At 36.7% G+C, this 27,448-nt stretch overlaps 1 long non-coding RNA gene across 6 annotated transcripts; it reads left to right on the top strand.

Annotated features, from left to right (window-relative positions):
- On the top strand, positions 1 to 27,077 carry LOC127837345 (uncharacterized). Of its 6 annotated transcripts, none has more exons than XR_008029238.1 (11): positions 1 to 117; positions 723 to 788; positions 6,488 to 7,376; positions 7,981 to 8,129; positions 11,029 to 11,244; positions 11,656 to 14,218; positions 20,520 to 21,035; positions 21,713 to 21,923; positions 22,395 to 22,507; positions 23,778 to 23,988; positions 24,441 to 27,077. It is a non-coding gene; the product is annotated as an uncharacterized LOC127837345 (long non-coding RNA). The 6 variants fall into 6 exon arrangements; XR_008029240.1 differs by having other exon boundaries at positions 11,653 to 14,218; positions 20,520 to 20,816; positions 21,728 to 21,923; XR_008029239.1 differs by having other exon boundaries at positions 11,653 to 14,218; positions 20,520 to 20,816.
- Positions 27,078 to 27,448: the final 371 nt, after the last annotated feature.

The raw sequence follows: 27,448 nt of genomic DNA, 5'->3' as shown, positions 1-27,448 counted from the left end.
GAGGATGGAGTGAGCTTCCCAGAGTCAGTCTGCTACAGCAGCACCACATCATCAATCATTGTGGGACTGTACCGGGACGACAACATCCTGGTGTTCAGAGTGGAATAGTGTGTACATGTATGTATTAGTTGTTGTAATTAGTGATTAGTATTTTAATTACAATGTGTTGTTTAGCATACGAACATTGTAGTGTGTGATGTTACAATACAACATTAAATGTGTAGTTAAAGATACAAATAATTTATGTGCACATATTGTTATCTGATTATACAATGTGAGGGTTTTTGTTAGAACATTAGATCTAATGCATATTATGTTATGTTGTCATAACGTTTGTGTCATTATGGTCCTAACATTTAGTTCTTGTAAACTGTGCATGAAAAAACAAAGCATTTTAACTGAAAATTTCATATTTGTACATATATGCACATGTACATAGCAACTGAGGCTATTTTTAGACTTTCATTTCTATAAACACCATGCCATGTAAAAAATGTATATGGATGAATATTTTTTAAGTAAAATATTGTTTAAATAATCTTTGGAGGAGCATATATTGATATTTTACGCAATGTTTACAGAAAGGTAACACTTGATGTGAGATTTATTGATTTGCCATATTCTGTTGAACATTTGTTATTGATTTTCATTACATTTATATAAATTTGTGTGAATCCTAAATATACATACAAGAAAAACATCAAGCTATTTTGCTGCTACAGTCGCTGCTGAGTCAGGACAAGGATGCTGAGGATGTGGTGGACAAGGATGACCTGAATACACAGAAGGTAACAAAGACGTTTTAATTATCAGGCCTTTTCATGGCCAATTTGGGAAAAAATGCAATTTTGGGATTCTTATTTTTTCGTGCGAAAAGTCCATTGATTTCAGAAAAACTAATTTAATATAACTATTTCTAATACTTAAAATTAAAAGAATAAAATCATATTATGCTAGTAATATACTTTTTTTAGATCTTATTGAAATATAATTGAAACATTTTAATCATAAGGCACTTATTATGCCCCCCTTTTGAAGAAGAGGGGGTATATTGTTTTGCACATGTCGGCCTGTCGGTCCTTCTGTCCGTCCACCAGATAGTGTCCTGATGATAACTAAAGAACGGTAAGGTCTAGGATCATGAAACTTCATAGGTATATTGATCATGACTGGCAGATGACCCCCTATTGATTTTCAGGTCACTAGGTCAAAGGTCAAGGTCACAGTGACTCAAAATGGTAAAATGATTTCCGGATGATAACTCAAGAATGCTTACGCCTAAGATCATGAAACTTCATAGGAACAATGAACATGACTGGCAGATGACACCTATTGATTTTCAGGTCACTAGGTCAAAGGTCAAGGTCACAGTGACTCGAAATAGTAAAATGGTTTCCGGATGATCACTCAAGCATGCTTACGCATAAGATTATGAAACTTCATAGGTACATTGATCATGACTGGCAGATGACTCCTTTAAATTTTCAGGTCACTAGGTGAAAGGTCAAGGTCACAGTGACTCGAAAACAGTAAAATTGTTTCCTGATGTTAGCTTTAGAATAATTAGGCCTAGGATCATGAAACTTCATAGGTATATTGATCATGACTGGCAGATGACCCCTATAGATTTTCAGGTCACTAGGTCAAAGGTCAAGGTCACAGTGACTCGAAATAGTCAAATGATTTCCGGATGATCACTCAAGCATGCTTAAGCATAAGATTATGAAACTTCATAGGTACATTGATCATGACTGGCAGATGACTCCTTTAAATTTTCAGGTCACTAGGTCAAAGGTCAAGGTCACGGTGACTTGAAACAGTAAAATGGTTTCCTGATGTTATCTCAAGAATAATTAGGCCTAGGATCATGAAACTTTACAGGGTTCGACACTAAGGCATGTCCGACAGACATTGTCTTGTAAGATCGGTGGTCGGGCTAGTAAAACTGTGGGCTAGCTTGTCCGACTGGTCGTACATACAAAATCTATACTGATTCATATAACTATAACTAACCGAAAACCTTTTTCTCTTAATGTGTAAAATAACTATTGTATCCATTATTTACATCAGAACAAAACTAGCATATATAAATAAACGCGGAGCAGTCACATGATTCATCGCTATTTTTAGACGCGAAGGAGAGCTTCCCACAGAAATAGCTTGTTTCCATTGGTAAAGTTGTCATGAATATTAACCTTTTGCATGCTGGGAAATATGTAGTCTGCTAAAATGTTGTGTGCTGAATTTCTAAAATTAGCATTTTCTTCAATTTTTTTCAAAGAATACTATCAGAATAGCAAACAGTTTGGATCCAGATGAGACGCCACGTTTTGTGGCGTCTCATCTGGATCCAAACTGTTTGCAAAGATCTTCAAAATTCGGTTCCAGCATTGAAAGAGTTAATGATTTTCTGCAGTGTCGTAGAACTTTACATCATGTTTTTACGACTTCTATCGAAAATCGGTATCGTCAATGTAAACATTTTGGCGTAGCAAACGAGAAAATGTTTTTAAAGAATGGCTTTGTTCAAGATTGGATTTTCGTCTGACAAATAAGTTAATAAAGAAGAATCCTACAGTAAAACTGACACAGATTATGATGGAAAAGGGCCTTGGAGCTGTGGTAGCATGGAGCACAGCGGTCAAGGAGGCCAGAATTTGATAACGTTAAATAAATGTCACCTGCTGTACGGACATCATTTGTTTAACTGGTGATAAACAGTGAAATTACAACAAACAATTTATGTTGTTAAATAGTTATGCCCCCCTTCAAAGAAGAGGGGGTATATTGCTTTGCTCATGTCGGTCGGTCGGTCGGTCCGTCCACCAGGTGGTTGTCAGACGATAACTCAAGAACGCTTAGGCCTAGGATCATGAAACATCATAGGTACATTGATCATGACTCATAGATGACCCCTATTGATTTTGAGGTCACTAGGTCAAAGGTCAAGGTCACTGTGACCCGAAATAGTAAAATGGTTTCCAGATAATAATTCAAGAACGCTTATGCCTAGGATCATGAAACTTCATAGGTAGATTGATCATGACTAGCAGATGACCCCTATTAATTTTCAGGTCACTAGGTCAAAGGTCAAGGTCACGGTGACCCGAAATGGTAAAATGGTTTCCGGATGATAATTCAAGAACCCTTATGCCTAGGATCATGAAACTTCATAGGTAGATTGATCATGACTAGCAGATGCCCCCTATTGATTTTCAGGTCACTAGGTCAAAGGTCAAGGTCACGGTGACCCGAAATAGTAAAATGGTTTCCGGATGATAACTCAAGAACGCTTATGCCTAGGATCATGAAACTTGATAGGTACATTGATCATGACTGGCAGATGACCCCTATTGATTTTCAGGTCACTAGGTCAAAGGTCAAGGTCACAGTGACCGGAAATAGTAAAATGGTTTCCTGATGATAACTCAGGAAAGCTTATGGCTAGGATCATGAAACTTCATAGGTACATTGATCATGACTCGCAGATGACCCCTATAGATTTTCAGGTCACTAGGTCAAAGGTCAAGGACACAGTGAAAAAAAACATTTTTACAAAATGGCTGTCACTACAACTTAGAGCCCATATGGGGGGCATGCATGTTTTACAAACAGCCCTTGTTTTATTTAATTTTTTACTTTGTGCATCAAAATAACTTTCTTGTGTTCACTAATTATTTTCTGATAAAACCTGATTAAACAGTTACACGACACAATTCTGTTTACCGGTATTTGCTATGTCATTTATGGTCTAGTAGACATCAGATTCGGGCTAGTACATTTTAAGAGGAGCTGGTCCAATGGTCTGGCTGTAAAAAAAGTTAATGTTGAACCCTGCTTTAGAGGTATATTGCTCATGACTGGCAGATGACCACTACAGATTTTCAGGTCACTAGGTCAACGGTCAAGGTCACAGTGACAAAAAACATATTCACACAATGGCTGCCACTACAACTGACAGCCCATATGGGGATCATGCATGTTTTACAAACAGCCCTTGTCTTAATAACTGTATCTACACATGTGCAGACATGTGGTGTCACCAATGAACGCTTTTAATCCACACTTGGAGATCGAATGCCCAATTCTCTTTTTATGCCCCCCTTCTAAGAAGAGGGGGTATATTGTTTTGCTCATGTCGGTCCGTCCGTCCGTATGTCTGTATGTCTGGTCTGTCCACCAGATGGTTTCCGGATGATAACTCAAGAATGCTTAGGTTAGGATCATGAGACTTCGTAGGTACATTGATCATGACTCGCAGATGACCCCTAATGATTTTGAGGTCACTAGGTCAAAGGTTAAGGTCACGGTGACCCGAAATAGAAAAATGGTTTCCGGATGATAACTCAAGAACGCTTAAGCCAAGGATCATGAAACTTCATAGGTTCATTGATCATGACTCGCAGATGACCCCTATTGATTTTGAGGTCACTAGGTCAAAGGTCAAGGTCACAGTGACCCGAAATAGTAAAATGGTTTCCAGATGATTACTCAAGAACGCTAAGACCTAGGATCATGAAACTGTATAGGTACATTGTTCATGACTCTCAGATGACCCCTATTGATTTTCAGGTCACTAGATCAAAGGTCAAGGTCACAGTGACCCTAAACAGTAAAATGGTTTCTGGATGATAACTCAAGATCACTTACGCATAGGATCAGGAAACTTCATAGGTACATAGATGGTGACTTGCAGATGACCCCTACTTATTTTTAGGTCACAAGGTCAAAGGTCAAGGTCACGGTGACCCGAAACAGTAAAATGGTTTCCGGATGATAACTCAAGAACGCTTATGCCTAGGATCATGAAACTTCATAGGTACATTGATCATGACTCACAGATGACATCTATTGACTTTCAGGTCACTAGGTTAAAGGTCAAGGTCACGGTGACTTGGACAAAGTAAAATGGTTTCCGGATGATAACTCAAGACTGCTTACTCCTAGGATCATGAAACTTCATAGGTACATTGATCATGACTCGCAGATGACCCCTTCTGATTTTCAGGTCACTAGGTCAAAGGTCAAGGTCACGGTGACTCAACACAGTAAAATTGTTTCCGAATGATGTCTCAAGAATACTCCTAGGCCTAGGATCATCAAACTTCATAGATACCTTGATCATGACTGACAGATGATCCCTATTGATTTTCAGGTCACTAGGTCAAAGGTCAAGGTCACAGTGACAAAAAACGTATCAACACCATGGCTGCCACTACAACTGACAGCCCATATTTGGGGCATGCATGTTTTACAAACAGCCCTTGTTAAAGAAAGAAAAACGCTTTGCCTATGGGTCCGTTTCAGATACCCATAAATACGCCAGAAAAAGACCTGCTTATGTATTCCCTATGTATTCAGACTGCAAAAAAGATGAGGTGGGAAAGAAAAGTATGAATTAACTTAAGATAAAATATCCTCTTTACTTGTTTGTATAGTGTAAACTCATATAATATATTCATCCAAAATTTCGTGGTCAAAAAGACTTTTACGGACATATAAGTTAACTTTGTGGATTTCTCAGTGCAGAAACATAAATGATGCATTTGTGTCAGTTACTTTTCTGTGTGTGATAAATTTGTGGATCAGTGAACCCTTAAAATCAACAAAAATAATGTCCCTCAAATAATAATGGTTTACAGTGTAACCTGTGTACAAAGAATGTTAAAGATGAAATTGACAAGAATGATATGATTTAACAAAACATAAAATGGCGTCTTTTAGTGTGTATATCATGTTTACAGCAGGACTTGTTTTACTTAAGGATCAATAACTCAAACTCTTCTTCAGCTCGATGCTTTCCAACTTATCAAACAGGAACCTCAGTTACACAACACCCCGAGAATTTCTGTCATCCTCATAAGGCCTTGAGGTTTTATAAAGTTGTGAGATATTTAATAAAGCTTATAAATATGATTACATTGGAATACATTTGTTCTCAATAAGAAGGACCCCGGCCTCATTCCCAGCACAGTGTAATAAAAGCTTTAGAGTTAGTTTTCATGCATGCAATGGCAACAATGTAAGGTTGCATGGGAAAACAGGACTTAATGCATGTGTGTAAAGTGTTGTCCCAGATTAGCCTGTGCAGTATGCATATTCCATATTGGTTCGCTCAACGTTACAGCTACTCGCTCAGCAAAGAAGACAACTGTCTGGTGAAAGGCTGGCCATTTACAGTCCAGTGATGTGGGGGGGAACGCGGCCTTTCCATGTCTGGGGATTGCATTAAAGTTAAAAATATTAATTATGAATTGACAGATTAATAAAGTATTGACAAACACTTTAAATGATGTTTGAGTACGATATGGTTTGATTGAATCAATTGTCATGTTATTTTGAATAAGGAACCAGAGAAATGCCAAGTTCAAAATTCATGAGAATGAAGTTTTGCCTTTGAAAAACTTCAACTCTTATAAAGAGACATAGTTTGTTATAGATTGTAATATAAACCTTTTTTATTAGTTCATATTTGCCATGTTTTCAGGAGAGCCCCGGTTTTGATATTGAGTTGATACGGCAACAGCACCAGTCGGGCCCGCACAAGCCTCAAGTCAAGCACGACCCCTCCCCTGACCCCTAGCTTCTCCCATTTGACTTCCAGCTTCAAAGGGTCAGCATCGTTGAACAAATTCCTCCTATAAAAAATTTTGAGCACAAAGAGTTTTCACACATGGTTCTCATCAACCACAATTTTCGTGTCGAGTGATCCGCACTTGAGTCTGTTTGGTTTGTTAGACCCGAGTGCCAGAGATGGGACAACCGTTACAGACACAAGGACTTATTGCAGCAGTTATGGCAACATGTACAGTCAGTTCTCAATGTTGGACTTCACAACTAATATCACGATAAATGCAAAGTTGGATAACTCGTTCCATTCTTTTTGGGACAAACAATACAACGGAAAGTAACAAGAGAAAATCAAGGAATATTTGTAGAGTTTTTGTCGGAAGCGTATGCTTACCACTGGCATACTCCTGGACAGTCGTAACTTTACGGACAGTCCCGGTTTGTCCTCACAGGTGTCCAAACTGTCCAAAGAAACGCACTTTTGACGCAGTTGCTAACTTAGAAAGGCAGCACCTACTTTGTTGTGAACACTCAGAGCATCCATGGCCATGCCTCAGGCGGGAAGTTCGACCAACAGCTGAAACAAGATGCTAAAGGTGAACCCATCAGGGTTTGTAACTTCCCACTCCAATCCTTAACAGCCTGGCATTGAGTCGGCGCTTGAGAAGGCGTTGAAAAATGACAGCAGTTTTGTTTTGTGGTCCAGTATGCCCTTTGGCTCTCAACCTGATGTTAGGTAGAACTCAAACTGGGCCCTTAGCAATATCAGCGAGGCTAGAATGTCATCTCTGCATTTTGAGCTTCAGGTGAGACCTTACAGTGTTATTTATTTGGTCAAATAAATTGAGGAATCAAATCTCAAAAAGTCTATTCCATATCTTTTTATAATTACTGGCTTAATTCCCAATTAAATGATTGCCAAAACAAATACTGTTTTGAATGGGTTGTGACATTGAGTTCATTTCCTTATTCAGCTCTATAAGTTGAACATTTATATTTATAGCACTGATTCTAAATTTTTAAGTATTCGTTAGCAAAATGTTGTATTGCGTCATATTTAAAGTGGTATAGTGTCACGTCTAAAAGTGCTGAAGTTATTCCTGTTTTTTTAATGTAGAGATAAATATGGCAACTTGCTACATAATGTACTTTACCATGTTTTCCTCGCTGTTTAAAACCCCAATATTTTGATTTAACATGTTGCTGCGCGTTATTCAATATTACAATGCTATTGTGAGTGCTAACTGGCGAAATATAAATCATTATGCAATCCTAAATATAAAATATAGACTCAATGTGTTGCATTAAAAAGCAGGTGTGTTTAGTAAGGTGTTTCAACATACATTGTCAAGGCATATTCATTTGTCACTAAAGACACTATTTTTAGTTTACTTTCCATTTCCTTTGCAGAAAACATTAAAAGCAAACAAGACAAACATCATGAATGTTTAGGCAATCCCAATCCACTTATACTACAACTCGCTCAGGAAATTCAGCACGCCACCTTTTAACATCTTCTCACAAGGCGCTAAATCAACACTTCCAACAGCTGAGCCTTGGTGAGTAAAACTTTCATCATGACGAGTCACTAAAGATGAAACAATCAGTTCCACAGATAGAGCAGACGCTGAGTGACTCGTCTGTTAACGTGACTGACCTCCATATGTTGCTCTCTAATAATGTGAACCTGGCGCCTGAGGAGCAGTATAGTCCTACATTCCCAGTTCTGGGTGGTGACTTTGGCGTCAAGACTCACACAATCTCTGGCCCTGTCGCAGCAGCAACAAAAACAGGAAGTATTTCAGCTGCACTCTGGGAAAACAGGGCTTAATGCATGTGCCTAAAGTGTTGTCCCAGAAAAGTGTGTAAAGTCTGCCCAAGCTAATTTGTGACCACACTTTCCGAATAAACCTTAAAACAAAGAATTCCATAAAAGCTTAAAGTGTCGTGGCTGATAATTTTGTGCAGACTGTACAGGCAAATCTGGAACAACTTTTTACGCTTATGCATTTAGCCCAGTTTTTAAAGAGTTTAGAGTTGCACATTTAGTTCACGTAACATCAGCTTTTTTCTGACCTTTCTGTAGAAAAGTTCCTATTACTGATCAGAAATTTTGTGTTTTTAAATTGGTCAAACTGACTAAATAAATACATATAAGAGTTGATTTGACATCAGTTTTAATCATAAAGGGTCAGGGCATATTTTCATACATTTTTGTGCAAAAATTAAGCCTCTAAACCAAAAGGTTTTTGTTTTGTTTTCCACATGTATATTTACAAAATTCCCCTTGCATAAATTAAAGAAAATGCTGGTTATTTTAAATTAAACAATTATTGAAATGCAGTCAACATTCTATGAAATAATTATCTGCATTTATTTTTAAATAAGGATATCTATAAATTAAAATTAACCACCTGTCCATGTTTTAAGTATACAAATACGCGCTGGAGTAAGAATATGCCAGGGTTTTTTTTTGGGTTGTGGGGGAAGGGGCCTTTAGCCCTTATGTAGGGGAAATTCTACGCGGGATTTTCCACTTTGGGGAAAATATGTGCGCGTGGGAATTTTCGCGGCATTTCCCTTTTTGGGGGATTTGTTTACTTTCTCATTATTACAATACATGTGTACATGTTTGAACTATATTCATTGTTTTTTTCATAATTTATTACGTTTGGCAAGATTAAATTAAAATAGAATTGAGATAATATAATCATGAGACACATCTTTCTATTAAAAAAATTTGGAGGGGGGGGAATTTTTGGTCCTGAAAGGGGAAAAAACCAGCCTAGTTTGGTGGGGGAAGACGCTGATGTTCGGCGTCTGTTATATAAGGTAAAAAAAACTCTGTATGCCCTGAAGATATTTATTCATTATACCCCCGTGATGATTGGGGTATATAGGGTATATAGGAATCACCTTGGATGGATGTCTGTCGGTCTTTGTAAATGTCTGTGGCCTGTGGGTGTTCACTTACAAATTTAACGTTCAGCATTCAAACTTTCAGGTATTTTCATTCTCATATGAATTGTGCATCTACATTTTGTATCATATTTCACTGAAAATTACAACACTTAGACAATCTATAACATCATGCGACATATTATGACTTGCAGAATTGGATGATAGTTTACGTTACAATGGTTACAACTTTTTGTTTGACTAGAAAGCAATGATACCTTTTTAGTTTATAGTATTTTTATACAGATTAGAAGATGTAGTTTCTTCTAACAATTAAAAAAACAACATATTTTTTGCTTTGCGATATGGTCAGCCACATAACTTGTTAATTGAATGGTCATGAAATAATTGTTATTAATGATTATAGTATGGCATCAGTCAGTGCCTTTTTTAAAGTTGTAAGTTTTCTGGAAGGGGCATGTTTCTGGGCTATTTTTCCTTTTTATGGAATCACAGGTTTTTTTTCAAATTTGAGAGTTTTTTGGGTCACAATTTAAAGAAGTTTGTGACTAGAATTTTCGCAAGTTTAAGAAGTTTGCTACTAATTTCTTCACTATAATTTAAATTCGAGAATCATTTTTCTTTCACAAAATGAATGGGTCAAAGGATGATACAAAACATGACACAAAACACGTCCTGTGATCAGATTTGTGTTTGTGGGCAATTGGGTAATATGCTTACAGAAACTTGTGTTTTCCCTCAACATATCAAACAAAGTTTATAAAAGCAATTTACTTGGAATAAAATAATTTCTTGGTATTGGTTACTGCTAAAATGTAGATGTTTAGGCGTCACCAAAGAACGGGCAAACTAGTGTTGTCAGCGTGTAGTCTTTAAGGGCAAGTGGCCTATAACATAATTAAAATCCAATGTATATGAGCAGTAAAATATATGGAAAAGTAAAGTGATACATATAATGAGTACAATTTAGAAACAATGTTAAGAAGATGATTTTCTATTATTTTTTGTTTTTATACAGGAAAAAAACTTCTTGAAAATGGGGCATAATGCATGTGCTTAAATTGTTGTCGTTGTCCTAGATTAGCTTGTGCAATCCCCACATGCATATTTGGGACAACAATTTCATATGTGAAGTATTTTTGTTGAAAAGAAATATCCTCTTTATGAAAATCCAGTCTAGTCAAAAAGTGTCCATTCTGATTACCGGTAGCTTGTGTGGACATCACATGTTAATCTGTGACAACTATTTGTAATATTTAGGAGCCGCATATTGGCTAATGAAATTACATCATTATGAATATACAGGTTGGTATACAGTGTTTTATTAGCCAACAATGTTTTAATACGAAATGGTTTGATTATATTAATTTTCGTGCTATTGAGGACAATAAACCAATGAAATGCCAGATTAGAAATTCATTAGAAGGAAATGTTGCCTATTAAACACCTTCACAACCAATCAAGAGGCATAGTTTCGTATAGATTGTAATATAAACATTTTTTACAAGTTCACATCACCCACTGTGCTGTTGTTTTCAGGACAGCACCACCATTGATATCGAGTTGGCCTAGCAACAGCACCAGTCAGGCCTGCAGGAGCCCCAGTCCAGGACGACCCATCCACTCCCCTGACCCTTAACTCATCATACTTGATATCCGGAAAAATGGGGCCTTATGCATGTGCTTAAATTGTTGTCACAGATAAGCCTATGCAGTTTGCACAGGCTAATAATGGACAACACTTTCCTCTTAAAGGTATTTTTTGTTGAACAAATAATCCTCTTGATGAAAATCCAGACTAGTCAGAAAGTACCTTCCCTTATTAGCTTATGTGAATTTCACATGCTAATCTGAGACGACACTGTCTAACATTAGTGATCCGCATATTGGCTTATGAAAATACATTTCTAGAAATGGAGTAAAGATTATAGATATAAATTTACAGATAAGTATAGCATTAGCCAACACTTTTCTTGTTTTAATACAAAATGACTTAATTGTATTTATGTTTATGCTATTAAGGACAAGGAACCAATAAAATGCCAGAATAGAAATTCATGTTTTTGAAAACCTTCACAGCCAGTCAAGAGGCATAGTTTGTTATAGCTTGTAATATACTTTGTTACAAGTTCCTATCACCCACTGTGTTGTTGTTGTTTTCAGCAGAGCACCAGCATTGATAACGAGTTGGCCCAGCAACCGCACCAGTCCCGCCTGCAGAAGCCCAAGTCCAGAATGACCCTCCCCCTCCATTGACTTCTAATTCCTCCCCCTTGACCTCCTGCCTCAAAAAGTCAGCATCGTTGAACAACTCTGTTCTGCAGGAAATTCTGAGCATGATTCTGTTCTGACAAAACGCAATGCCCACTTTACGTTTTCCAAACAAAAGCCTGGGTAGTTTTGTTAAGCTAGAGTTCCGCGTGGGCCTGAAAGGGACGAGTGTTACAGACATGAAAATTTATAGCAGTAGTTATGGTAACGCTAACAGTCAGTTGTTGCTGTTGGACATCACAACAAATATCATGAAGAATAAAAAGTTCAATCACTTGTTCCAATCTTTATGGGACAAACAGAAATTAAACAGAAGAGAATCAAGGAACACTAAAAGCGTAAGCTTTCCTAGTGGTATACATCTGCTGTTGATAGTTTGGACAACAGAAGGGTTAGGGACTGCCCCAGATTGTCCTCTCAGCGGCCAAAATATCATAAAAGAACAGACTTTTAGCAATGTTACTGACAAAAAAAGGCAAAAATGACTTGGTTGTGAACACCCAGAGCGCGATACATCCATTCTGACACAGAAAGGTGGTAATAACTTAGTTGTGAACACCCAGAGCACAATACATCCATGCTGACACAGAAAGGAAGTAATGACTTGGTTGTGAACACCCAGAGCACAATACATCCATGCTGACACAGAAAATAAGTAATGACTTGGTTGTGAACACCCAGAGCAAGATATATCCATGCTGACACAGAAAGGCAGTAATGACTATGCTGTGAAAAACCCAGAGCACAATACATCCATGCTGACACAGAAAGGCAGTAATGGCTTGGTTGGGAACACCCAGAGCACAATACATCCATGCTGACACAGAAAGGCAGTAATGACTTGGCTGTGAACACAGAACACAATACATCCATGCTGAAACAGAAAGGCAGTCATGACTATGCTGTGAACACCCAGAGCACGATATATCCATGCTGACACAGAAAGGCAGTAATGACTATGCTGTGAACACACAGAGCAAGATATATCCATGCTGACACAGAAAGGCAATAATGCCTATGCTGTGAACACCCAAAACACAATACATCCATGCTGACACAGAAAGGCAGTAATGACTTGGTTGTGAACACCAGGAGCAAGATATATCCATGCTGACACAGAACGGCAGTAATGACTTGGCTGTAAACACAGAGCACAATACACCCATGCTGACACAGAAAGGCAGTAATGACTTGTCTGTGAACACAGAACACATTACACCCATGCTGACACAGAAAGGCAGTAATGACTTGGCTGTGAACACAGAGCTTAATACATCCATGCTGACACAGAAAGGCAGTAATGACTTGGCTGTAAACACAGAGCACAATACATCCATGCTGACACAGAAAGGCAGTTATGACTTGGCTGTAAACACAGAGCACAATACATCCATGCTGACACAGAAAGGCAGTAATGACTTGGCTGTAAACACAGAGCACAATACATCCATGCTGACACAGAAAGGCAGTTATGACTTGGTTGTGAACACAGAGCACAATACATCCTTGTTGACACAGAAAGGCAGTAATGACCTTGCTGTGAACTCAGAGCACGATACATCCATGCTGACACAGAAAGGCAGTAAAGACTTGGATGTAAACACCCAGAGCACAATACATCCATGCTGACACAGAAAGGCAGTTATGACTTGGCTGTAAACACAGAGCACAATACATCCATGCTGACACAGAAAGGCAGTAAAGACTTAGATGTAAACACCCAGAGCACAATACATCCATGCTGACACAGAAAGGCAGTAAAGACTTGGATGTAAACACCCAGAGCACAATACATCCATGCTGACACAGAAAGGCAGTAATGACTTGGTTGTAAACACAGAGCACAATACATCCATGCTGACACAGATAGGCAGTAATGACTTGGTTGTGAACACAGAGCACAATACATCCTTGTATGACTTGGTTGTGAACACCCTGAGTGCCCTACATGCATGCTGACACAGAAAGGCAGTAATGACTTGGTTGTAAACACCCAGAGCACAATACATCCATGCTGACACAGAAAGGCGGTAATAACTTGGTTGTAAACACCCAGAGCACAATACATCCATGCTGACACAGAAAGGCAGTAAAGACTTGGTTGTAAACACCCAGAGCACAATACATCCATGCTGACACAAAAAGGCAGTAAAGACTTTGTTGTAAACACTAAGAGATCCATACATCCATGGGGTGTGCCACAGCCGCAAATTAGGCCCACTATTGTGAACAAGGTTCTTAAAGTGAACACGTCTGGTTTTGTTATGAGCACATAGCACTCCAAGCCCAAAAGGCCTCGCATTGAATTGATGCAAGAGAAGGCTTTGAAAAATAACAGCAGTTTTGTTGAGTGGTCCAATACGCCCTTCGACTTTCAACCTGAAGAAAGCAAAACTCAAACTCGTCTCTTAGCAATATCAGCAAGGCCAGCATGTCATCTCAGCTTCTTGAACTTCAGGTGAGACCTTACAGTGTTAATTATTTTGTTGAAATTGGGGCCGAAATTCAGCCCCATTCTTATCTCATAAAGTCTAAATCCATGATTACTGGCTAAAGTTCTCAATTCATGGTTTCCCGGAAGAAAAAGAATGTTTTGATAGGTTGCAACATTGAGTTAATCAGAACTCAAATTCAGCCTTTGGCAATATCAGCTAGGCCAGCATATCAACTCAGCTTCTTGAGCTTCAGGTGAGATCATACAGTGTTATTCATTTGTCGAAATTAGGGCCAAAATTGAGTCCCATACCTGATCTTAAACAGTTTAATTTTTCCATAATTACTGGCTTAAGTTCTCAATTCAAGGTTTGACCCGAAACAATGTTTTAATAGGTTACAAATTGAGTTTGTTTCCTTATGCAGCTCTATAAGATGAACCTTAGTGCAATTTATCTTGATAGCACTTATTCTCAATTTTTATGCTTTGCTCATGTCGGTCCGTCGGTCTGTCGGTCTGTCTGTCGGTCCGTCCACCAGGTGGTTGTCAGACGATAACTCAAGAACGCTTGGGCCTAGGATCATGAAACTTCATAGGTACATTGATCATGACTCGCAGATGACCCCTATTGATTTTGTGGTCACTAGGTCAAAGGTCAAGGTCACGGTGACCCGAAATAGTAAAATGGTTTTTGAATGATAACTCAAGAACACATACGCCTAGGATCATGAAACTTCATGGGTAGATTGATCATGACCTGCAGATGACCCCTATTGATTTTGAGGTCACTAGGTCAAAGTCAAGGTCACAGTGACTCGAAATAGTAAAATGGTTTCAGGATGATAACTCAAGAGCGCATACGCCTAGGATCATGAAACTTCATGGGTAGATTGATCATGACTCGCAGATGACCCCTATTGATTTTGAGGTCACTAGGTCAAAGGTGAAGGTCACGGTGACTCGAAATAGTAAAATGGTTTCCAGATGATAACTCAAGAATGCTTACGCATAGGATAATGAAACTTCAAAGGTACATTGATCATGACTGGTAAATGACCCCTATCAATTTTCAGGTCAAAAGGTCAAAGTCACAGTGACTCGTAAAAGTAAAACGGTTTCCGGAGGATTACTCAAGAAAGCCTCCATCTAGGATCATGAAACTTTATAGGTACATTGATCATGACTGGCAGATGACCCCTATTTATTTTCAGGTCACTAGGTCAAAGGTCAAGGTCACATTGACTCAAAACAGTAAAATGGTTTCCGGATGATTACTCAAGAATGCTTACGCCTAGGATCATGAAACTTCATAGGAACATTGATCATGACTGGCAGATAAGCCCTATTGATTTTCAGGTCACTAGGTCAAAGGTCAAGGTCACAGTGATTCTAAACATTAAAATGGTTTCAGGATGATAACTCAATAATGCTTACGCCTAGGATCATGAAACTTCATAGGTACATTGATAAAGACTGGCAGATGACCCCTATTGATTTTCAGGTCACTAGGTCAAAGGTCAAGGTCACAGTGACTCGAAATAGTACAATGGTTTTTGGATGATAACTCAAGAATAATTAGGCCTAGGATCATGAAACTTCATAGGTACATTGATCATGACTCGCAGATGACCCCTATTGATTTTCAGGTCACCAGACATGTTTACTTATACGGATTCGCCGTAGTTACTACAGATTATTTTGCTAAACTACGAACTACGGATTTGTACTGAAAAACTACGGATCCATCGATCAAAATGGTCAAATTTCAGTTTTTAATCGTTCTTTCGCTTATTTTCGGTCTTTGCGGGTTATTTATCAATCATAATCATTTTGGCGCTTGCGTAGTAAGAAACGTTAAAATTAAAGCCGCCGGGGGAACAAGTGCTGATCGAGCTTGTCGAGTCGTCAACGAACAACAACGGACTTGTGTATTGGTTCGCAAATTTAGCCGAATATATACGATTTTACGTTGCTATCCAATATACACATCTCTCTCTTTTGCGGAGAATACCGTAAATAGTCGATGTATCGGGATTGAGCACACCTGTTTTATCACACGTCGAAGCAAGCAGAAGAGAAATTGCGATTAACGGCTAAAATAATAAATACCATTCAAATTAACAACGGATATCATATGGTCGTTAGGGAATAATGTAATGTGTGTGTCAATTCACGCAAAATACTACGTTTGAGATAAAAATAAAAATAACATATTTATCAGAAATATGCACCGTGAATGTGCGTCACGAAAACAAGTGTTGGAAAATTGTAGTTCAGTCTTTTCACAAAGTTAAAGCATTTATTATAATGAGTATCGTTCGCAAAATAAAAGAGACAAACATGATTTGATTTATATGTTAGTGGATCTGTGTATACTCAGATTCATATGCATATTCTGCTTTATTATGTTTGTTACGCTGTACAGTTTAATGAAATTATAGCATTGAACTGAGGTTGTCAAGTGCAAGATATTGAAGGGTAAACAAATAAAATATATTATTTTAACTCCATTTAATACATTATTAACACAACAAGAACACTAAAGGTTCCCCTTATGATATTTAATTTAAAAAAATACTGAATTAAATTAATAGCTACTCTTAAAGAGCTTATGATCAAATGGTGTATTTAAGAATCTATAGATTATTGTAAGTTTAATATGCATGTGGATGGATATTAAACACCTATTAAAAGAATGTTCTTGGATGCATTACCTAGGTACTATAGCTCCCCTAGGTATGAATTCTAAAGTTCTCTTCTAATTTTCTAGTTTTAAGGTAGTTTTTACTGGTTCATTTAACATTTTCCCATTCAAACTGCATTTTTCCAGTAATTTTGTATCATAACTGATCCTACTTTAATAATCTAGTTAATTAGATAACATATACATATATGAACTGTATGCTTTTTATATTGATGTTGTATATTATTTGGGTTATATGTTAATTTAAACGCCAAATAGTATGTAACACTTTGACGTTGTTGCAATTGACGTCATGTGATTGTGACGTCATTTCCTTTATTTAATAACAAAATGTTTACTCCTGATGAAGGTCTAAATTGACTGAAACGTTGAGTGAATAGATTTTTTTTTAAACAAAGAAGTTGTTTCTCTGTTTTATATAATTATTTGATGGTGATGGATATTAATAAAATATTGTCTTCATTGTAAGAAGACATTAAAGCAGCACTTTATAATATAAAAATGCTGTCAAACATGCACTTAAAAACAATTTTAATTATGTTACTTATAATCATATTTATAATGTTTAATGTTTCCCAATTTCATGGTTTATCGCGCTATTTTTTTCCAATTTCATGGTTTATCGCGCCATTTTTCCCAAACCAAATGGCAAAGGCTGTAACAAATAAAAGGAAATAAAATCACTTAACAGATTTAATTATTAGCAAGTATATTAATCTAATGCTTTATGTACCGTTAAACTGATATGTGACCCAGTCATGGTGTTTTAATGCTCAAAATGATTGAAAAGGTTAAAACTACTGACAACAGCCCAAAACTACTGAAAGATGCCCTCCATACTACTGAGAAGCAATCGATAGGGTAAACAGGTCTGGGTCACTAAGTCAAAGGTCAAGGTCACAATGACAAAAAACATATTCACACAATGGCTGCCACTACATCTGACAGCCCATATATGGGGCATGCATGTTTTACAAACAGCCTTTGTTTAGTTTTGAATTACTGACATGAACATTTTCCAGTTTTAGTCAAAATGACATGATTGTTCCTCAGTCAGGCCCCATTCACAAAATGATGAAAAAACTCATTTACGTGTGAGGTATGTAGTTTTATGACTTTTTAACATGCAATCTCTAAACAATTACCTCATTGAAATGTGTGACTACAAATTTTATAATTAACGGTTATTTTAAAAATCCATGTATTTCCAGCAACCATACTTTTTCACATTCTGCTTTTGGATTTATTTTCTTTTTAACCCATTTATGCCTAGGGTCTAGAAAAAAGGCCTTGGCAAACAGCGTAGACCCAGATGAGACACCGCATGATGTGGTGTCTCATTTGGGTCTGCGCTGTTTGCTTTAAGGAATTTCTGTAAGAACTATTCTAAATATAGAAATAAATATACTAGACATCCCTAATTTTGGAAATACATTGATCCAATGTAGAAGGATGGGAGAGTCCACTCGTTTAAATTATGTTTAGCAAAAACTACAACCATTTTCCCAATTTAATTCAAAACACTATGATTTTTTACGAATTGTCCCAATCCAAAAATGGTTAAAATAAACTCTGCACAGAGCTAGCCCCTAGTTATAGCACATGTTAAAGTTTTTTATCAGAATAACTGGCTTAATTATACCCCCACAAACGAAGTTTAGGGGGTTTATAGAAGTGAACTTGTCTGTCAGTCTGTCTGTCGGTCCGTATTAAGTGTCCGCTCTCTAATTCAAGTAGTTTTAATCCGATCTTCACCAAACTTGGTCAGAACTTGCATCTACATGATGCCTAGGCCAAGTTCGAACATGGGCCTTGCCGGGTCAAAAACTAGGTCACGGTGTCACTAAGTGCGTTTTAAACATTCAGCATGATGTCCTCTTATTCAAGTAGTTTTCATCCGATCTTCACCAAACTTGGTCAGAAGTTGTATCTAGATGATCTTAAGGCAAATTCAAACATGGGCCTTGCCGGGTCAAAAACTAGGTTACGGGGTCACTTAGTGCGTTTTTTAACATTCAGCATGGCGTCCTCTCTCTTATTCAAGTAGTTTTCATCCGATCTTCACCAAACTTGGTCAGAAGTTTTATCTAAATGATCTGAAGGCCAAGTTCGAACATGGGCCATACCAGATTAAAAGCTAGGTCACAGGGTCACTTTATACGTTTCACACATTGAACATGGTGTCCGCTCTCTATTTCAAGTAGTTTAAATCAGATCTTCACCACACTTGGTCAGAAGTTGTAACTAGATGATGTGTAGGTCAAGTTCGAACATGGGCCATGCCCGGTCAAAAACTAGGTCACGGGGTCACTTAGTGTGTTTTAAACCTCACCATGTTGTCCGCCCTCTAATTCAAATAGTTTTTACCCAATCTTCACCAAAATTGGTCAGAAGTTGTATCTTGATAATGTCTAGGTCAAGTTTGAATATGGGTCATGCCAGGTCAAAAACATGGTCAGTGGGTCAGTTACTGCGTTTTGAACATCACAATGTTTTCTGCTCTATAATTCAAGTAGTTTTCATCCAATCTTCACCAAACTTGGTTAGAAGTTTTATCTAAATGATCTGAAGGCCAAGTTCGAACATGGGTCATGCCGGGTCAAAAACTATGTCACGGGGTATCTAAGTGAGTTTTAAACCTCAACATGTTGTCCGCTCTCTAATTAAAGTAGTTTTCATTCAATCCTCACCAAACTTGGTCACAAGTTTTATCTTAATGATCTCTAGGCCAAGTTAGAACATGGGCCATTCCGGGCCTAAGACTAGGTCACCGGGTCACTTTGTGCATTTTTTAACATTCAGCATGGTGTCCGCTCTCCAATGCAAGTAGTTTACATTCGATATTCACCAAACTTGGTCAGAAGTTTTATGGAGATGATCTTAAGGCCAAGTTAGAACATGTGCCTTTCTTGGTCAAAAACTAGGTCAAGGGGTCACTTAGTGCGTTTTAAAAATTGAGCATGGTGTCCGCTGTTTTTGTGAAGATGACATGCAAAATATTATGTGTCAATGCGGCATGTGGGGGTATTCGTAACGTCTGTGACAAAGCTCTAGTTTGCTTATTTCACTAAGTTTAATAACTATTTTGAACTCACATCTATTGTTTCTTATTAAATGCCATACAGTTATATTGTCTCACATTTAAAGTTGTTAACTCTCAGTTATAAGTCATAAACTGTCACATTTAGAGGTGTGCAGACTCACATTTAAATATGTAGATTGTAACATTTAAAGTTGTGTTGTCTCACATTTTAAGTTGCTGAGTATCACATTTAAAATTATGAAGTCTCACATTGAAAGTTCTATAGTCACACAATTAAAGGTGTACAGTCTCACATTCTAAATTGCTCAAGTAATGCCTGTTTTTGATTTACAAAAAAAATAAATATTACACCTTGCTACAAACACAAAAATTCCAATTTCAAGTTGGTGCATGTAAAACATTGATACTACGTTATTCTGAGTTCTAATTAGTGAAAAATTAATTGCAATATTCTAAATATCAATTATAGGCACAATGTTTGGCATTTAAAAAACAAGTCTGTAAGGTAAGGTGTTGCAAGGCTTATTCATGTGTCACTAAACAATCCGGTTTTAGTTTACTTTCCATTTCCTTTTCAGTGAACTTTACTAGCAAACATGACAAACGTCATTGAAGTGAAAGTCGATGACAACCCCCTTCTTGCACAAGTACTACAACTCGCTTAAGAAATTCAGCACAAAGACGTCTTGCGTAATACTACCAAGCCTCCTATCAATATCTCCTCCCATGTTGGCTACATCAACACTTAAAACAGCAGAGCCTTTGTGAGTTCGACTTCCGTCTCAGCGTCGATGTCGCTTAGCAACAATTGGATGATGGGCGTCGACAAATTAGGCCGGACAAGTCACTCGAACTGAAACGATCTGATCCAACAGGTAGAGCAGGCGTTGCATGACACGTCCGTTAATGTGACTGACCTCGAAATGTTGTTCTCGAATTATGTGAACCTTAGGCCTGGAGAGCAGTATGCGATTGAAACCTTTCAACAACAGTTGTTGTCGGCAATTCATGGGTTTGAAGTGGGGACTTCGGCGGCGGGACTCACTCCATCTCTGTCTTTGGCCCAGTCGCAGCAGCAGCAACAAGAACAATAAGTAGTATCTTAGCGTTGTTCTGGGATATGGGGCTTCATGTATGTGCTTAAATTGTCATCCCAGATGAGCCTGTGCAGACTGCACCTACATTAAGTCCTATTAAATTGTCATCCCAGATTAGCCTGTGCAGACTGCACATACATAAAGTCCTATTTAAGTGTCATCCCAGATTAGCCTGTGCAGACTGCACATACATTAAGTCCTATTAAAGTGTCATCCCAGATTAGCCTGTGCAGACTGCACATACATTAAGTCCTATTAAAGTGTCATCCCAGATTAGCCTGTGCAGACTACACATACATTAAGCCCTATTTTCCCAGAATGAGGCTCATATACTACACTTAACATCAGTATTTTATGTGACTGAAAAGTTCCTAGCATCAAATGGGAATCATGTGCTTTTAAATTGATCACACTTAGTAAATAAAATGCCAATAGCACTTGATCTGATATCAATTTTAATCATAGAAGGTCAGGGCATTAAGTTTTGTATATTTTCGACCGAAATTTAGCCCCTGAACCAAAAGTTTATCCTTTCATAAAAATCTGCTTTAATAGAATCGTCAAACTATATTTAATTTTAGTAAAATAATTATGTTAAAGCATTCAGCTCATTTTAAAATTATTTTCTTCATTTATTTTCAATATTTATTTAAATTCTTGGATTTTGTTTTAAGAGCCTGTTTCTACAGGAAACCATGCAATCATAGATCAGTACCTAGCTGAACAACTGGATGTCCGGTCAGCTGGGCCCAGACGCCCAGTGACACTTCCTGGCCCAGGACCTTGGGGCAAATGCTCAACTAGTCCTACCTGCAGGGTGGAGCCACTCTGAACCTGGGGCTCCATACTTTCTTGGTCAGGAGCCAAGATTACCTCGTCAATAAGGTAGGTTGGTCATGTAATTAACCATTTATAATGTACAGTGTTTCACTCCAAATTTCAATTTTGAACAGTTTGCTGCTAACTTAAACAAATCATTTATGTAAGTGTTAAATATTTATAATAACCACCATTTGTATTGCCTTGAAAGGGCTCAGTGGGGGGGGGGGGCGTACATGTGTGTCCTTGTCTGTAATTCTCCCCGCCCTTCTTTTAACCCTTCCTCATGTCCGTCCCACCTTTTAGTGTTGCACGTAACTTAATAAATATTGGTTCCAGAGGGACACAAAATGTTTGTATCAAGTGTACAATATAAAGAAGGCTATGTTTGTATCAAGGGTTTAGTTTATATCCCATTTGTATCAAGATCCTTCAAACATAATTTATTTCTTAAATATTTTTTTAATCAAACAACATTGATTGACTGCTTATATAACTGATGCCATTTCAGAATGCATTGAATTATTTGGTTTACAGGAACACATTCCTGGGATGCCCTAAGGTCTTTCTATCTGTTCACAGAGGTCTTATACTCACAAGTTCAAGCCCAGTGAGCGATGTTCACATTATCAAAATCTGCATCTCAATAGGTAAGTCACCTTGCCATTGCAAAAGGGGCCATTGTGGCATAAATCTTTCACAAATACCCAATAGGTAAAACCCAATACAAACTGGGGTTTCTGCTCTTCAATTAATTTACCAGTTTATCTACATGTAATCTAAGTTTAAGGGTTCAGCCACAAACTACTTTATCTTATAAAGAAATTTGAAGAAAGTGCACAAGTTTCAAGTTAAACCCTCAAATTTGCATTTTAAATTCAACATATAGAGTTATATTAAAACTCAAAACCACAACAACAACAACAGCAAACAATTTATCAGCAGGTACCGACATATCTGACTCTTTCACTCTTTACAAAATCATGTTCCATATCAACTGTAAGTGTGGTTCTTAAAATAACATTGATTTATGAAGAGGGGTCAGTGATGTTTTAGTTTAGGGGGTATACAGGAGTGAACTTGTCTGTCGGTTGGTCTGACAGTCGATCCGTATTAAGTGTTTGCTCTCGAATTCAGGTTGTTTTCATCCAATCTTCACCAAACTTTGTCAGAAGTTGTATCTAGATGGTGTCTTGGTCAAGTTTGAATATGGGTCATGCAGAATCAAAACCTAGGGCATGGTATCACTTAGTGTGTTTTAAACACTCAGCATGTTGTCTGCTCTCTTATTAAAGTACTTTTCATCCAATCTTCACCAAACTTGGTCAGATGTTTTATCTAGATGATCTATAGGAAACACTTGAACATGGGCCATGCCGGACCAAAAACAAGGTCACAGGGTCACTTAGTGCGTTTTACATAATCAGTTGGTGCCCGCTCTCAATTTCAAGTACTTAACATCCGCTCTTCACCAAACTTAATCAGAAGTTTTTTTTTATAGATGATCTGTAGGCCATTGTTGAACATGGGCCATGCCGGGCCAAAAACTACACATTCAGTTTGGTGTCTGCTCTCTATTTAAAGTACTTATCATCCGCTCTTCAACAAACTTGGTCAGAAGTTTAATCTAGATGATCTCTAGGCAATGTTCAAACATGGGCCATGCCTTGCCAAAAACTAGGTCGCAGGGTCACGGTTGCGTTTTACACATTCAGCATTTCAAATTCTTATCATCAGCTCTTCATACGGGGGTGTTTATGACAAAGCTCTATTTTTTTTTTAAGTTAATGGCTTTTTCAGAGGGTATTAAGTGTGTTGCCAGGGTTGAACCCGCATTTTGATACTTGACAATTTTTATGAAATGCTAGTAAAGTCATAACAATTGTTGTCTTAATTAACACATGACCAACTTAATTGCAGAAACCAGGATAGCAAAGCGTTGGTTTGTTTTTGAAGCATTTGAACCAGCAACAGTCATCATTCGAGTTTCTGACATGCCAATGGTGCGGAACCCCTCAATCTAAGAACATCATAACAGCACATGAACCAGCAGCAGTCATCATCTCAAGATTCTGGTATATCCATGGTACAGGACCCTTAGTCTGTACAAATCTTGCAGAACGAATTTCAGGTGGGTGTTCTTGTCGAGTGGATGTTTTTTGCATGCTCCCAAGTTCAGAGATGTGTGAGTGCATATAGATGTACATTTGTCCATCCATACGTACATCCAGCTGTTGGATTTGTATGTAAAGTCTAAACTCAAAAAGTATTGCTTCTAGTGTGATTATACCAAAGATATTTGCCATTCTGTGAACTTGCCTACTAGTTATATTGTGGTTCTTTGTCTTTTAAATAAGCGGAATTTTGAGACAAAAGCAAAATGTTAATGCATGATGGCAAACCAGTTAAACTATTTATTATCTATCATTATTTTATAAATAGTCTCAGGACCATCATTGCCTCAATGGATTCAAATCAGATTAGTTGTTACATTCGGAAACACCAAGTGCTGTGCTTGTTCTTGATTTGTCATCGGTATAAAAAAAAACTGACATCTACAGTAACAAGTCTTTCTTTTTTCAGATGCAATTGGAGGAAATCAAACCATCCAATCAGAAACACAGCCTGTTGCAGCTATTGTTAACATATTGACCCCAGTGATACCTAAGAAGCTCAGAGTTACATACTGTTTTAAATGTGCTAGTCTTCACATACCTCCTGGTTTGTTCAACACTTACTCTGAATCTTTGAATGTTATGAAGGGTGAAAATGAATGACCTTGTTCAGATCGAAATGGCAGAATGACACATCACAACAATTCAAGTGGAAAGCCACAAAGTCATGTCAACAGCCACATGTTGTATGTTGCCAGCCAAGTTGTATTAAAAAACACAATAGCTTACGTTTTACGTTATATGTGACCAACCAAGTTATATTCATTCAAAAACAATAGTTTATGTTTTATGGGAATGTTTATGCTGTCAGTATTTATGTTGAAATATTTTGTTAAATATAGCATGTCAAGTATTTTAAAAGCATGCATATGCAATGTCTTTGTCTATATTATCATATCACTACATATTTTGATCCTGATAATGGTAAATTAATGGGAAATACACTTTTATCAAAGACTTTCAAAGTGTGACAAAGCTGTTTAAATGAGGCTGGTAACTTGGACAACATGAAAAAAATATTAGAGTATTTTCATGTTATAATACATGTTTCAGTTTTCTGTTTTTTTACCCGTATTATAGATAAGCTATATAAAAGTAGTGTTAAGAAAGTTTTAGAAGTTTTACGCTTCAGCTTTTTCTGTTTATCAATCTTTCTAAAAACAATACTAGTAAATCTGCTAATTCCGGTCGGTATTCGAACAAGAATCTTGTTTAATAGCATTCATGGGAATCTAAATAAATTATATGCAATAATATGTAATCTACCTAAAAGTATCGATTCTGTATTTACTACCAGTACTTTGTTGATTTCAATGCATATTGTTTGTTAAATATTCGAAATGGCTCTTGGATTTGGGGGAAAACTTAAAGGAAAACTAAAAATTAAAAAATTATTTTTTTTAGAGTTTTATGAAAAATGGGAAAAGTTATAAATGTTAATTTGTGTTGTTAGATCAAAGACTAAGATGCTCATAAGTGTTTAAATTTATTTTCGGATATAATAGTTTATAATGCTTTATATTTGTATATGCATATGAAGACGACCAGAATGTATCCTCTTTAATCACTGAGTATCTTAATCAATATCTCTTGATCACTGCATACATTGTAGAGGTATATTTTGATATTTATACACAGAGCAACTGTGAAACAATAGTATTTTAAATGTACATTATTTTTTTTGTGTGGCAATTTTTATAAGATAAACTCACTGTTTACATTAATTTGTGCAAACCATAGTCATAAAAATATTGATTGTGTGAATCCACATATTTGTATTAAACTGTTAAAATAATGTACAGTAACAGATTCTGAAGAGAAAACTGTACTCAATGAAATATAAACCCCTTGTTATATTAACTGCTTTATATTAAGAACAGCTACTTAAAATAAGTTTAATTTTGTTTTACATTATCTAAAGAAAATTTAGTACATTTTTATTTGAAATCAGTCATTTACATATTAAGGAAGAGTGTTGTCATATGCTAACAATTGTCAAAAAATGCGATTGTCTCTATTGGTAAAGTAGAGAGCAATATTATTTGCTTAAACAAAAAAAAGCAAAGATGTCTGCTTTGAAAGTGTATGTGAAATAAACACTTATGTTTGTTCTTATATTAAACGTGAACCTATTGATGTATAGCTGATAATAAAGTTTGACATTTTATTAGTTTTGTAACAATGTGTTTTTTACCTTTTACGTTAACATTCCCACAATTGATGTCAGTGCAGTGCCTTCAATGGAGCCATTTTCTGTAAATCTCCCACTGTTAAAGTTCAGCAAATGTTTTAAGACCAGATTTCCTTAAACTTGAAGTTGTTTATATTTAACATTTTTTGAATGCATGAAACATGTTTGTTACGTTGTAGAATAGCTGAAAATAGCTGAAAATAGCTTGATGTTTGTAAATTGTGTGACATGTTGATCAAATTGATACATAGAGACCAACACTCATTATGCGTTAATTTCTATGTTTAGCTAAACAAAAAATGTTACCAAACACAAATATAAGATATATTCGTAAAACAGTATCAAATGCATTTTGAAATATAATGTTTAAATATGTTTGTCGACTCCAAATAAGCATTTTGAATAAGCAAATCAATACATTAATAATATCTATGGAAAGTACACTTAGGCACTTTTCAATCGTTTGTGTACTTCATATTGATCAGGGTCTTTCTAAATTCATGCATGATTTTTTATGCCTATGTCTGAATTGTGTAAATATCTGTTATATAACTGTGAAAAAAGGATTTTTATATTAAAAGTTAAAATAGTGTATAAACTGTAACGGGCATCTGTTGCATTTATTTTTACGTGTTTATATTTTCTGGCCTACTGAGCTTAAGTTTGTCTATAATCGTGCGTACTTTTATTGTCGTTTTCAAATTAAGACAAAGCTCACTACACTTATGCTGTTGTTTTTGTCCACCATTTCTATACAAATTGTTGTATGTAAATAATTTAACATGTCGATGTTGGTAATAATGTATTTCCTAATCTAATATTGATGATGCACTCAATAAAGTACATAACCATTTATGTGGACTAGTATTGTTTAGTGATACTTTGACGGGGAGGGCTTGACAACAAAGCTGATAAATATTTGTTCTAAATATGTTTAATGTATACATGATCTAACTTTGTGTTTGAAGTTTGAAATGATTCAAAATGTTAAAAGTTAGTATTATCAATACATGTATTCTATTCGTAAGTATTCAAAACAAACAAAAACTTCGACAACAAAAAGGAAGCGTATTTTTATCATAAATGAATGTGGATGTCTGAATTTTAATGGCGTTTATGTAAGTATTCCACTTGCATGTGTACTAATCGAGTCACCGTTGGCACATGCTAGTGTACATATCCCAAACAACCTTAATTAACATAACGACATAGTCACATAGTTTCAA

Source organism: Dreissena polymorpha, chromosome 7 (assembly GCF_020536995.1).
Source record: "Dreissena polymorpha isolate Duluth1 chromosome 7, UMN_Dpol_1.0, whole genome shotgun sequence".
Taxonomy (NCBI): domain Eukaryota; kingdom Metazoa; phylum Mollusca; class Bivalvia; order Myida; family Dreissenidae; genus Dreissena; species Dreissena polymorpha.
Note: the sequence above shows the minus strand (reverse complement) of the source record. Positions and strands in the feature narration are given on the sequence as shown.